This window comes from Aegilops tauschii, chromosome 3, assembly GCF_002575655.3.
Source record: "Aegilops tauschii subsp. strangulata cultivar AL8/78 chromosome 3, Aet v6.0, whole genome shotgun sequence".
In the NCBI taxonomy this organism is placed as follows: domain Eukaryota; kingdom Viridiplantae; phylum Streptophyta; class Magnoliopsida; order Poales; family Poaceae; genus Aegilops; species Aegilops tauschii.
The window spans coordinates 566,567,038-566,582,600 of NC_053037.3; positions in this window are offsets into that span (position 1 = coordinate 566,567,038).

Below are 15,563 nucleotides of genomic sequence, written 5' to 3' on the forward strand. Positions count from 1 at the left end.
AGCATCTGAGATCCAGTTTGAGTCACTATATCCTTCAAGCACCTTTGGGTGCCCAGTGTAGTGAATTCCTTAATTCGCAGTGCCTTTCAAATAACGCAAAACTCTCTAGAGCTTTCCAATGCACATCTCCTGGTTTTGAGACAAACCGACTCAGTTTGCTAACAGCAAAAGAGATGTCAGGTCTTGTAGCACTGGCTAAGTACATAAGCGAGCCAATAATCTGAGAATATTTCAATTGATCTCTAGCAATTTTTCGATTCTTTTGAAGTAACACACTCGCATCATATGGTGTTGGAGAGGGCGTGCAGTCACTATAGCCAAAGCGACTCAAGATCTTTTCCACATAGTGAGATTGAAGTAGTGTAATCCCACCATCATCGTCTCTCAACAACTTGATGTTCAAAATGACATCAGCCACTCCTAAATCCTTCATCTCAAAACAACGAGATAGGAAATCCTTGACCTCCTTAATAACATTCAGATTTGTTCCGAAAATCAGTATGTCATCAACATACAAGCAAAGAATAACTTCTTCGCCCCCACCATGGCGATAGTACACACATTTATCAGCTTCATTTACAACGAAGCCTGCAGCGGTTAAAGTTCGCGCGCCCGACGACCGGCCGCACGTCGCCAGATCCAAAGACGGAGCTGGGCCCCCCGCAGGCGGCGCGGGGCCCTCAAGCGGTGTTGTTGTGCCACCCCCGGGCGGCGCAGCGACCTCCAAGACACCCACGCCGGCGACCACTGCGCGCTCTTCCCGTGGTGTGCACGACGAGCAGCGTCACCACGCCGGCGACCCTGGGCCCCGCCGTGGGAAGAGCCCTCTGCGTCATCCGCGGGATGAAGGAGTTCAGCATGCCCGCCGAAGTGCTGGCGAAAATGGCACACAGCCGCTGGGTCGTGATGGAGCTCCTTCTAACGTGGTTAGAAGTCGAAGCACGCCACGGTCCATGCAGCTATCGCCGCCACCCATGCCAGCGGAAGCTTTGGCGTGCGCGCATCTGCTCCTCGACTTCCCTCCTGCTGCGGAGAAGCTCGACGAGTGGAGGGCTACCATCTGTTTGGTCGATGAGGTTGTCGACGTCGGGGAAGAAGTCGTTGTCGGGGAAGTAGTCGTCGGAGTCCGTGATGAAGAAGTCAGTAGTTGCGCGGAGCGCTCCCCAAAAACCTTATCACCCTTCTCCCGTACAATACTCAAAGTGGTGCGGTTTCGGAAGCCTACTGTCCCGACTCGCAGTGCACGCCGCAAGCCGGGATGAGGAAGACTGCAGCAGCTCAGAGAAAGGAACCGGTGGCGAGAGGAAGAAGAAGTTCTGGTGCGTCTCTCTTAGAGGAGCGACCTCCCTTTTATAGGCGCAAGAGAAGGACGCGAGAGGCTGCGTCGGGAGCTGAAGGGAACGAGGGAGATGAAACGAACAGACGCAGCCGAAGGGTGCATCGTTCGTATTCAATATCCACTACAGCAAAAACTTTCGAGCTCCCGAGTGACCTTTCGTATACTCGTAGTGCGTGGCAAAAATTTAGACATCGGCTCAGCTCATTCCCGCAACCCGCGTCGTGACGAGGCGATGCGTGGCGAGGCGGGCGGCGGAGGAGGAGCGCGCGTGGATGTCCCTCTTGTTCTCATGCTCATACATGTGGGGAAAGAACCTCCCTTATAAAGAGGTCCAACTCCCTCCAAACTAGCAATGTGGGACTAAACTTTAGTAGTGTCCCTTGCCTTGCATGAATGGGCTGAGTGGGCCTCTAGGATTTGTTAGGAATTTCTGAAATTGTTATTGACCTAGGCCCATAAATAGATAAAATTCCAGCAATCCCCCACCAGATCCTAGAGGCACATAGAATTTGCCTTTAGTTCCAAACCACTGTTTTATATACCGGTACTGCAGTGGAGACTGTTAAGTTGAACTTCCACCTAGAACTCTATGCTACACTAGTAAGCAATTTGAACAGTGGACTGGGCCTCTAACTGCAAGTTTTCTGCAAATCTAGCTTGACATAAAGCCTTGACCGATATGTGGCTACCGTGGGTCTTCCCCGCGGGTGGAGCTTATGCGTCGTACTCCGAGACCTTTCATGAGTTTACTAGAGAGAACCCTACTCTCATAGATTGCGAAGATTAACAATCAGACTCATATACGTGTGTTCTTCAAAAGATGTTCTGCAGAACAACATCTCTGCTTAAATGAGCCACCTAGAACACATTAAGATATACATCAACCTGCCATACAGTTTTAGGAGAGTATTGCATCTTCATGGAGTGGTATTGTTAATAGTAAGGATACTCTCCTCTCAGTTGATCAACAGCTTGTCTTCCACATCTAATTCACGGGATCTCCGATCACAAAGAATAGGTTACCACTGTGAACAACTCATATTGTGGGTCTCATACCCATCTCCCTCGATGCATTATCTATCACATTACGTGATAGACCCTTAGTAAAAGGATCTGCCAGATTTTTAGACGTTTGGATATAATCCAATGCAATAACTCCGGAGTTTCTCATTTTCCTGACAGACTTTAACCTTCTCTGAACATGTCCTTATGACTTCATGTTATCCTTTGAGCTGCTCACTTTCGTGATCACAGTTTGATTGTCGCAGTTCATAAGGATACCCGGTACAGGTTTCTCAACAACCGGCAAGTCATTCAAGAGCCGGCGAAGCCAATCTGCTTCGACCGTAGCTGTATCTAGTGCTGTGAGTTGTGCTTCCATTGTTGACCTCCTTAAGATGGTCTGCTTGCAAGACTTCCAAGAAACAGCGCCACCTCCATGAGTGAATACATAACCGCTCATGGCCTTTATCTCATCAGCATCTGAGATCCAGTTTGAGTCACTATATCCTTCAAGCACCATTGGGTGCCCAGTGTAGTGAATTCCTTAATTCGCAGTGCCTTTCAAATAACGCAAAACTCTCTCTAGAGCTTTCCAATGCACATCTCCTGGTTTTGAGACAAACCGACTCAGTTTGCTAACAGCAAAAGAGATGTCAGGTCTTGTAGCACTGGCTAAGTACATAAGCGAGCCAATAATCTGAGAATATTTCAATTGATCTCTAGCAATTTTTCGATTCTTTTGAAGTAACACACTCGCATCATATGGTGTTGGAGAGGGCGTGCAGTCACTATAGCCAAAGCGACTCAAGATCTTTTCCACATAGTGAGATTGAAGGAGTGTAATCCCACCATCATCGTCTCTCAACAACTTGATGTTCAAAATGACATCAGCCACTCCTAAATCCTTCATCTCAAAACAACGAGATAGGAAATCCTTGACCTCCTTAATAACATTCAGATTTGTTCCGAAAATCAGTATGTCATCAACATACAAGCAAAGAATAACTTCTTCGCCCCCACCATGGCGATAGTACACACATTTATCAGCTTCATTTACAACGAAGCCTGCAGCGGTTAAAGTTCGCGCGCCCGACGACCGGCCGCACGTCGCCAGATCCAAAGACGGAGCTGGGCCCCCCGCAGGCGGCGCGGGGCCCTCCAGGGGTGTCGTTGTGCCACCCCCGGGCAGCGCAGCGACCTCCAAGACGCCCACGCCGGCGACCACTGCGCGCTCTTCCCGTGGTGTGCACGACGAGCAGCGTCACCACGCCGGCGACCCTGGGCACCGCCGTGGGAAATGCCCTCTGCGTCATCCGCGGGATGAAGGAGTTCAGCATACCCGCCGAAGTGCTGGCGAAAATGGCACGCAGCCGCTGGGTCGTGATGGAGCTTCGTCTAACCTGGTTAGAAGTCGAAGCACGCCACGGTCCATGCAGCTATCGCCGCCACCCACGCCAGCGGAAGCTTTGGCGCGCGTGCATCTGCTCCTCGACTTCTCTCCTGCTGCGGAGAAGCTTGACGAGTGGAGGGCCACCATCTGTATGGTCGATGAGGTTATAGGACTCAAAGTGGTGCGGTTTCGGTGACGAGAGGAAGGAGCGACCTCCCTTTTATAGGCGCAAGAGAAGGAGGCGAGAGGCTGCGTCGGGAGCTGAAGGGAACGAGGGAGATGAAACGAACAGACAGCAGCTGAAGGGTTAGACATCGGCTCGGCTCAATCCCGCAACCCGCGTCGTGACGAGGCGTGGCGAGGCGGGCGGCGGAGGAGGTGCGCGCGTGGATGTCCCTCTTATTATGATGCCATGTGGGGAAAGAACCTCCCTTATAAAGAGGTCCAACTCCCTCTAAACTAGCAATGTGGAACTAAACTTTAGTAGTGTCCCTTGCCTTGCACGAATGGACTAAGTGGGCCTCTAGGATTTATTAGGAATTTCTGAAATTGTTATTGAGCTAGACCCATAAATAGATGAAATTCCAGCAGCTGTCAGACTTGAGGCGTAAGGTGAGTCTGGTGACGTGGTCGTCGGCGGCCGCTGCGTCGAGCGCCGCCATGGTCGCGGAGACGAAGGCTTCGCGCCGGGACACAAATCCGGCCTCGTCATCTCGTCTGTCGATGTTGCGGCGGTGGTGGTGGCGGTCGTAGTCGTGGACGCGCGACTCGAGGTTTACGGCGCCGGTGGAGAGCCAGAGCGGCGTGCGCCTGCGCCGCGAGAGCGCGGTCGTGGAGGCGGCCTCCTTGGTTGGGGCGAAGTACAAGACGCGCCGGATGAGGTCGTCGGGGAGGTCGGACAGCCGGTCGTCGCCGATCATCGTCTGCGTCGGCTGCGCGAGCAGCGATGCGATCGCGATCGGTTTTATCTTCGTGTCATGGGGATATTCGTACCCGAGTCGGTTCCATTCCAAACGTCAACGGCGAACGGGTTGCGCTACATCTCAGTTGGGCCTAGAATTTTCTATTTGAGTTTTGTTGGGCCTGGGCGCTGTAGTAATACGTGGATCTTACTTTTGACCTTAAAAAAAAGGTCCTCATTTTGATTTGATTTCATGGAAAAAAACATGGTCCTCACTTCAGATTGATTATTTGGTTCCTTCTTTCCCTAAAAAACTATTTGTTTCTCTTTGCTAAAAACCATCGCATCACCAAACTAAAAAACAATTTGTAAAATGCAAGATGTACAAACTTGTTTCATGATTGCAAGTTCAAGATGGTAGATGTACAAACGGATCGCTAAATCTCAGTCGACTGAGACTTAACGAAGTCTCAGTCGAAGCCATATTCCTTAGATCTTACGTGGAGATCCGTATGAAATTTTCTTTTAAGTTTTCTTTCTTTCTTTTTATATGTTCTATCACTTGAGTGAGACTTTGAACGAAGTCTCAGTCGACTGAGATCTAGCCACACCTATGTACAAATATGAAGAATGTGTACGCTAGCATAAACGATGTTTTGGGATGGTAGATGTACAAACTATTTATAAAACTACGTCTTTAGCTTTTCTAGTGGTGTGAGTTGCGAAGAAATTTGGTGTCAAGAGATTCAAATCCATTTAAGAGTTCAGGAGTTGGTTCATAGGCGCACGTTCATAAAGACTTCCTAGATGACTGCAACAATGTCAAGCAAGCTCCAGTGCGAGAGCGATGATAGTGGTGCGTCACCGGCTCGTTCTGACGACAGTAATGATGGTTCAATTGTCTCAGAATCTCGAAGTGTTTTCCATTATGTTTGAGGTGCTTTGTACTATCGTTGAATTTTAATATTAGATCAGGATCCTTTTCGAAAAAAGACAACACTTTTGCATCATGTATTACATGTCCCTTTTTTTGTTCGGAAATACTAACGCCCACACGTGTGGGCGTTTGCATCTCGCCCACACGCGTGGATCGACGTCCGTTTGTGGTTGCACGAATCTTGGCATGTTTGTGGTGCCACGTAGGACTGGGCTGGTGTGTGGGCATTCATCCGGTCGCCCACACGTCTGTCTTCACCACATGGAGGGACCGGTGTGTGGGCGTTTAGCAGTTCGCCCACATGTCAGTTTTCACTCACGCACAGGGGCTGGTGTGTGGGCATTTATCAGTTCGCCCACACGCCCGTCTCCTCTGCCACACCCAAAGCTGCCAATTGCCATCACTACTAGGGAAAACCCTAGTAGTAGCGTGGGTTTTCAGGCTATCAGCAGTGCGGGCAGCCGCGCTACCAATAAGGTGCTATAGCTAACTGTTAGTAGTAGCTCGGTCTGTACCCGCGCTGCTACTATTGACTGTATCAGCAGCTCTTTTCCGGAACGCGCTACTATTAGATAGCTGTAGCGATTTCCTAGCCCCGCGCTACTGCTATATCTTTCACCATTTCCACCCGTTTCAGCTTCAATAAACTGCAATTTCCAGATACTAGGTACTACTAGATATCAATTTCATAAAGCATTATAGGTACTAGGTAGTATTCCCTCGGTTCCAAATTACTCGTCGTGGTTTTAGTTCAAATTAGTTCAAATTTGAACTAAAACCACGACGAGTAATTTGGAACGGAGGGAGTACTAGATAACAATTTCATATATACTCAACATGCATCCTCAAGCAGTACTAGGTGATATAGACTGGCGATCATCATATGTAGTTCTAGATGATATCGACGACGATCATCATATGTAGTTCTACATGATATCGACGACAATCATCATATGTAGTTCTAGATGATATAGCCACACACACATATGTAGTTCTAGATGATATCGACGACGATCATCATCCTCAAGCCTGGGCGGTGGGTGTTCCTGATAGTAATTAGGATGGCCTGTCCAACACGAAGATTCTTGCCAAGAGGAATCTCTTCCACCCAACCGAGTTTAAGTGTGTGCGACCGTCTGTGTCCATGCGGTAAGTACTGGTGGTGACGGAGCCCCTTGCGGGAAGGCGTAGTCCAGCTGAGCCTTCTTCATCAGGCTCGATACCACAACTCACAGATAGGTTCTTTGGCAATTTCTGAATAAGAAAAAATATCAATTAATAAATAGCCTCGCACATACTCTTGCAAATATATTTCTATTAAGTTTAGATTTCTACACTATCAAAAGACACAGTACTACGCATTTGTACTAATTAATCATGAATTCTACTAATAAGCATGTGATCAGACTCTACACTAAAGCATATCATCGACTAGATTCCACAAAGCATATCATTGGACTCTACACTAAGCATATCATCGGATTCACTAAGCATATCATCAGATAATTTGCATTTGTAAGTATAACAATAAAGCATATATATATCATCAAATTACAACAGTCAGTATAACATACCATTTCATGCCGATCGACCATGGTACTTGTCAGGCGGGTCACGAATGGCACCCCGAGAAAGTCATCATGTGGCAGAATTATGTCCCATAGGTTGCACACCTCCTCCTCGCTCAGCCTCATTCTTTGAGCTACAATCGCTTCATGAAGTGGGTTCTCATCATCTTCATGGAGTGGGTCCTCATTATCTTCATCATCTTCGTCATCTTCGTTATCTTCATCATCTTCGTCATCTTCATAATCTTCCACCAGGTTGAGATAAATGACAGCCATCTTGGGTCTTTCTGCTCTGAAGGAGAAGCTGATCAACTCACCACCAGTAAGATGCATGCGGGCGAGGAAACGGGCCCATCCATCTCCTCCAATCTGCGACATATTGCGTCCTTTCTCGACTTGCATAGTGTACGCCCCCCAGGAGCCTCAAATGTCACAGTGTCTCCTGTCAGCTTGTTGAATTTCAACCTGACATTGCATGGGACGATCTGTGTAAAAAAAGCAAAATGACACAATGCAGTAATGCCAACACTAAAAATAAAATAGTTGTTACATTTCATCTAATTTCTTACCGCCGCATGACGAAAACTCGGCTGGAAGTAGATGCCGAACAGCTTGCCAGTTGCAAGGCTGCTGGCGCACCTTGACTTGCACAGTCAACATAGTGGTGGTGGTGGTGGCGCCATTTTCCTAAAGCAATATGAGCAAAGGATTAACGATCCACTTCACAGGAAAGAAAAACAGTAGCATGTGATATTTCTGGTTCTTCCGCGAGAAGCAATTTGATGGACAATTATAATCCTAAGATCTATTAACATATTAGATGACAAGTTACCAGCTACCAAAGCATTTCGGTGGCAAATTTAACTAAATTGGCACCTACATTTTGCCCAAAAATAACTTATTACAAAAAAAGCATCTATCTATCCATGTACAGAAAAATAACAATAAAATGGTGCATACTAAATCAACTAAATCAACTAGCCTACTAAATCAACTAAATCAAAATGTTCTAAATCAACTAAATCATATCAACTAAATCAAAATGTTGCATATGAACTAGCCTACTAAATAAAAATGTAGCAGGGAGGAGGGAGAAGGAGGGGCGACTCGAGGAGGGAGAAGAGAGTAGGACGGAGGAGGAAGGCGGAGCGAGGAGGGGCCTGCCGGCGGCGAGTGGAGGGAGGACGAAGGAGGAAGGCGGAGCGAGGAGGGGCCGGCAAGCGGCGAGTGGAGGGAGGACAGAGGAGGAGGCCGGTACCGAGTCCAGCGAGGAGGAGGAGGTGACGGCAGTGCAGAGGGAGGAGGGGCGACGGGGGAGGACCGGCGCGGGGGGTTGAGGGGGAGATCCAGTGAGTGTGTGAGTGTGAGTGGATCAGATAGGAGGGTGGGGGTGGGAGATGGAATGGCTTAGCAGTAGCGCGCTATAGAGAAAGGCGATGCTGCTAAACTACCTAGCAGTAGAGCCTTTAACAGAGGACGCGCTACTGCTATGTGTCAGCATGTAAAAATATACATCAAAAATACATTGATCATCAACGATCTTTTTGTGTACAATCTGATTTGTCAATATGAGTCCTTGTCGGTTTAGTAACCAGTGAAGACTCATATTGCGGCCACAAATTTTACATATAGAGTTCAATGAAGGCCAAGTGCTTGTCAAAGTTTGAGAAGTAACATATTTAAAGTGGTAGAAACTCTCTTCACGGAGGGAGGTGGGACTAAATTTTTGTAGTAAACTTAGCAGTAGCGCTTATTGGTGAAACACGCTTCTGCTATGATCCGTAGCAGTAGCGCTCTTCGTGATAACACGCTGCTGCCAGAACTAGCCTCGCGGCGACGTCGTGGGAATTATAGCAGCAGCGCGTGTTTGAGGGGGCGCGCTACTGCTATATTTATTACAGCAGCGAGTTTTGTTTGCGCGCGCTACTGCTACGTAGCAGCAGCGCCTTATTTTAAAGGGCGCTGCTGGTAAGATTCTGTGTATAAGCTTTTCCCTAGTAGTGCATGTGTTTTGCAGGGTGCATGGCAACTGCACTAGTGTGCTTGTAAGCATATGCCAACTCTCTCTTTTACCCGAACATGTTAGTTGCCATGTGTTTTGCAAGGTACATGGCAACTGCCCTAGTGTGCTTGTAAACAAATGACAACTCTCTCTTTAGCCGAACATGTTATTTTTCCAAGCCTCTTTGTAGCGCTACGCGGCAACTGCATAATGTTAGTAGGTGGCAACTCCTAAAGTTTTCAAATCATGGCAACTGTAGTAAACCGGACCATACATGGCAACTGCCTAGTGTTAGTAGGTGGCAACCCCTAAAGTTTTCAAATCATGGCAACTATAGTAAACCAGACCATACATGGCAACAGCTGCAGTTGTCCAAAAATGGCATCTGACACTTGACCTGACATGGCAACTGCAGTTGAGCAACCATGACAACTGTAGTTGTCCGACATGGCAACTATAGTTCAGCGACATGGCAACTGCAGTTAAACAAACATGGAATAGGATCCGGACCATGGCAACTGCGGGGCGCGTGGTGACTATCACGTGGGCGTGCGGGACCATGAGGTAGGAGGCCTGAAGTACGGGCATGTGGGCGTTATCTATTTTGCCCACACGTAGGCGTGTGAGAGGGACCGCGAGGAAAAAAAAGAGGCGTGTGGGCAATACTTGTTTTGCCCACACATAGGCGTGTGGGCTGCTCCTCTTAAACACCACACAAAACGTGTGGGCGGACCCCTTAACGCCCACACGTGTGGGCGTTATCGACGTCCTTTTTTTTTGCTCTCGATCGTGTATTTTGAAGATGACTAGATAGACCTTTTGCTAGAGATGCTCTAAGGACTCTTACACTCGTGTAAATTATGGAAAATATATAAATAGAATAGGCTAAACATATATCTTTTTTTGCGAGAAAAAACATATGAAATAATGGAAGGCATTATTCCTCCGCCGTAGTGAGTGTCCTCTCTCTAGATTCGGTGGTTGTCTTCGACGGGGAGTTGCAAACTACAAGCAATGACTTCATGCAGATCAATGGTTGTGCAGTGACGGCTGTCACACATCGCATGTACCTACTGGGATTGTGAAAAAATAGTGGCGACAGCATATAAGTGATGCTGATGGCGGTGTTTTTTAGCACTCACTCTCAAGCTCCGGGGTGAAAGCCTAGGTCAAACTTGTGTTAGTTATACCTGGCAATGACGAGGTTTTACATCGTTACCTTGTTGAAGGTATTGCTCAGATATGCTCGGACTAGTTTTCAGGGTAAAAACTTAGATTTTGCCTGCGATGGTTGGATCCAGTGATGACGGCGACTGAACACCGTTCCGTTCCTGCATGCGTTGTTGTTGAAAAAACTGTTGGGGAACGTAGTAATTTCAAAAAAAATTCTATGAACACGCAAGATCATGATGATGCATAGCAACGAGAGGGGAGAGTGTGTCCACGTACCCTCGTAGACCGAAAGCGGAAGCGTTAGCACAACGCGGTTGATGTAGTCGTACGTCTTCACGATCCGACCGACCCAAGCACCGAACGTACGGCACCTCCGAGTTCAGCACACGTTCAGCTCGATGACGTCCCGCGAACTCCGATCCAGCAGAGCTTCACGGGAGAGTTCCGTCAGCACCACGGCGTGGTGACGGTGAAGATGATGCTACCGACGCAGGGCTTCGCCTAAGCACCGCTACGATATGATCAAGGTGGAATATGGTGGAGGGGGGCACCGCACACGGCTAAGAGATCAAGGGATCAATTGTTGTGTCTAGAGATGCCCCCCTGCCCCCGTATATAAAGGAGCAAGGGGGGAGAGGCGGCCGGCCAGGAGGAGGCGCGCCAGGGAGGAGTTCCACTCCCACCGGGAGTAGGACTCCCTCCTTTCCTAGTTGGAGTAGGAGAAGGGGGAAGGAGGAGGGAAAGAGGAAGGAAAGGGGGGCGCCGCCCCCCCTCCTTGTCCAATTCGGACTAGAAGGGGAGGGGGTGCGCGGCCTGCCCTGGCCGCCCCTCCTCTTCTCCACTAAGGCCCATTAAACCCCCGGGGGGGTTCCGGTAACCCCCGGTACTCCGGTAAAATCCCGATTTCTCCCGGAACACTTCCGATATCCAAATATAGGCTTCCAATATATAAATCTTTATATCTCGACCATTTCGAGACTCCTCGTCATGTCCGTGATCACATCCGGGACTCCGAACTATCTTCGGTACATCAAAACACATAAACTCATAATATAACCGTCATCGAACTTTAAGCGTGCGGACCCTATGGGATCGAGAACTATGTAGACATGACCGAGACACGTCTCCGGTCAATAACCAATAGCGGAACCTGGATGCTCATATTGGCTCCTACATATTCAACGAAGATCTTTATCGGACAAACCGCATAACAACATACGTTGTTCCCTTTGTCATCGGTATGTTACTTGCCTGAGATTCGATCGTCGGTATCTTAATACCTAGTTCAATCTCGTTACCGACAAGTCTCTTACTTGTTCCGTAATACATCATCCCGTAACTAACTCATTACTTACCATGCTTGCAAGGCTTATAGTGATGTGCATTACCGAGTGGGCCCAGAGATACCTCTCCGACAATCGGAGTGACAAATCCTAATCTCGAAATAGGCCAACCCAACAATTACCTTCGAAGACACCTATAGAGCACCTTTATAATCACCCAGTTACGTTGTGACGTTTGGTAGCACACAAAGTGTTCCTCCCATAAACGGGAGTTGCATAATCTCATAGTCATAGTCATAGGAACATGTATATGTCATGAAGAAAGCAATAGCAACATACTAAATGATCAAGTGCTAAGCTAACAGAATGGATCAAGTCAATCACATCATTCTCCTAATAATGTGATCCCGTTAATCAAATGACAACTCATGTCTATGGCTAGGAAACATAACCATCCTTGATCAACGAGCTAGTCAAGTAGAGGCATACTAGTGACACTATGTTTGTCTATGTATTCACACATGTATTATGTTTCCGGTTAATACAATTCTAGCATGAATAATAAAAATTTATCATGAGAATATGGAAATAAATAATAACTTTATTATTGCCTCTAGGGCATATTTCCTTCAGTCTCCCACTTGCACTAGAGTCAATAATCTAATCCACATCGCCATGTGATTTAACATCAATAGTTCACATCTTTATGTGGTTAACACCCATAGTTCACATCGTAATGTGACCAACACCCAAAGGGTTTACTAGAGTCAATAATCTAGTTCATCTCGCTATGTGATTAAGACCCAAAGAGTACTAAGGTGTGATCATGTTTTGCTTGTGAGAGAAATTTAGTCAGCGGGTCTGCCACATTCAGATCCGTATGTATTTTGCAAATTTCTATGTCAACAATGCTCTGCATGGAGCTACTCTAGCTAATTACTCCCACTTTCAATATGTATCCAGATTGAGACTTAGAGTCATCTGGATCAGTGTAAAAACTTGCATCGACGTAACCCTTTACGACGAACCTTTTGTCACCTCCATAATCAAGAAACATATCCTTGTGCCACTAAGGATAATTTTGACCGCTGTCGAGTGATCTACTCCTAGATCACTATTGTACTCCCTTGCCAAACTCAGTGGTAGGGTATACAATAGATCTGGTACACAACATGGCATACTTTATAGAACCTATGACTGAGGCATAGGGAATGACTTTCATTCTCTTTCTATCTTCTGTCGTGGTCGGGCTTTAAGTCTTACTCAATTTCACACCTTGTAACACAGGCAAGAACTCTTTCTTTGACTGTTCCATTTTGAACTATTTCAAAATCTTGTCAAGGTATGTACTCATTGAAAAAAACTTATCAAGCGTCTTGATTTATGTCTATAGATCTTGATGCTCAATATGTAAGTAGCTTCACTGAGGTCTTTCTTCGAAAAACTCCTTTCAAATACTCCTTTATGCTTTCCAGAAAATTCTACATTATTTCCGGTCAACAATATGTCATTCACATATATTTATCAGAAATGCTGTAGTGCTCCCACTCACTTTCTTGTAAATACAGGCTTCACCGCAAGTCTATATAAAACTATATGCTTTGATCAACTCATCAAAGCATATATTCCAACTCCGAGATGCTTACACTTTGTTAGCACCTTTAGGACCGACAAAACCTTCTGGTTGCATCATATACAACTCTTCCATAAGAAATCCATTAAGGAATGTAGTTTTGACATCCATTTGCCAGATTTCATAAAATGTGGCAATTTGCTAACATGATTCGGACAGACTTAAGCATCGCTACGAGTTAGAAAATCTCATCGTAGTCAACACCTTGAACTTTGTCAAAAACCCTTTTTTGACAAGTCTAGCTTTGTAGATAGTAACACTACTATCAGCGTCCGTCTTCCTCTTGAAGATCCATTTATTTTCTATGGCTTGCCGATCATCGGGCAAGTCAACCAAAGTCCACACTTTGTTCTCATACATGGATCCCATCTCAGATTTCATGGCCTCCAGCCATTTTGCGGAATCTGGGCTCATCATCGCTTCCTCATAGTTCGTAGGTTCGTCATGGTCAAGTAACACGACCTCCAGAACAGGATTACCGTACTACTCTGGTGCGGATCTCACTCTGGTTTAACTACGAGATTCGGTAGTAACTTCATCTGAAGTTACATGATCATCATCATTAGCTTCCTTACTAGTTGGTGTAGTAGTCACAGGAACAAATTTCTGTGACGAAGTACTTTCCAATAAGGGAGTAGGTACAGTTACCTCATCAAGTTCTACTTTCCTCCCACTCACTTCTTTCGAGAGAAACTCCTTCTCTAGAAAGGATCCATTCTTAGCAACGAATGTCTTGCCTTCGGATCTGTGATAGAAGGTGTACCCAACTGTCTCCTTTGGGTATCCTATGAAGACACATTTCTCCGATTTGGGTTTGAGCTTATCAGGATGAAACTTTGTCACATAAGCATCGCAACTCCAAACTTTGAGAAATGACAAATTTCGTTTCTTGCCAAACCACAGTTCATATGGTGTCGTCTGAACGGATTTAGATGGTGCCCTATTTAACGTGAATGCAGCTGTCTCTAATGCATAATCCCAAAACGATAGTGGTAAATCGGTAAGAGACATCATAGATTGCACCATATCTAATAAAGTACGGTTACGATGTTCGGACACACCATTACGCTGTGGTGTTCCAGGTGGCATGAGTTGTGAAACTGTTCCGCATTGTTTCAACTGAAGACCAAACTCGTAGCTCAAATATTCTCCTCCACGATCAAATCGTAGAAACTTTATTTTCTTGTTATGATGATTTTCCACTTCACTCTGAAATTATATGAACGTTTCAAATGTTTCAGACTTATATTTCATCAAGTAGATATACCCATATCTGCTCAAATCATCTGTGAAGGTTAGAAAATAATGATACCCGCCGTGAGCCTCAACACTCATCGGATCGCATACATCAGTATGTATTATTTCCAATAAGTCAGTTGCTCGCTCCATTGTTCCGGAGAACTGAGTCTTAGTCATCTTGCCCATAAGGCATGGTTCGCAAGCATCAAGTGATTCCAAAATCCCATCAGCATAGAGTTTCTTCATGCGCTTTACACCAATATGACCTAAACGGCAGTGCCATAAATAAGTTGCACTATCATTATTAACTTTGCATCTTTTGGCTTCAATATTATGAATATGTGTATCACTACGATCGAGATCCAACAAACCATTTTATTGGGTGTATGACCATAGAAGGTTTTATTCATGTAAACAGAATAACAATTATTCTCTAATTTAAATGAATAACCGTATTGCAACAAACATGATCAAATCATATGCATGCTCAACGCAAACACCAAATAACACTTATTTAGTTTCAACACTAATCCCGAAAGTATAGGGAGTGTGCGATGATGATCATATCAATCTTGGAACTACTTCCAACACACATCGTAACCTCGCCCTTTACTAGTTTCTGTTTATTCTGCAACTCCCGTTTCGAGTTACTACTCTTAGCAACTGAACCAGTATCAAATGCCGAGGGGTTGCTATAAACACAAGTAAAGTACACATCAATAACATGTATATCCAATATACCTTTGTTCACTTTGCCATCCTTCTTATCCGCCAAATACTTGGGGCAGTTCCGCTTCCAGTGACCAGTCCCTTTGCAGTAGAAGCACTTAGTCTCAGGCTTAGGACCAAACTTGGGCTTCTTCACTTGAGCATCAACTTGCTTGTCGTTCTTCTTGAAGTTCCCCTTCTATACCTTTGCCCTTTTCTTGAAACTAGTGGTCTTGTTTAACCATCAACACTTGATGCTCTTTCTTGATTTCTACCTTCGTCGATTTCAGCATCACGAAGAGCTTGGTAATCGTTTCCGTTATCCCTTGCATATTATAGTTCAACACGAAGTTCTAGTAACTTGGTGATAGTGACTAGAGAACTTTGT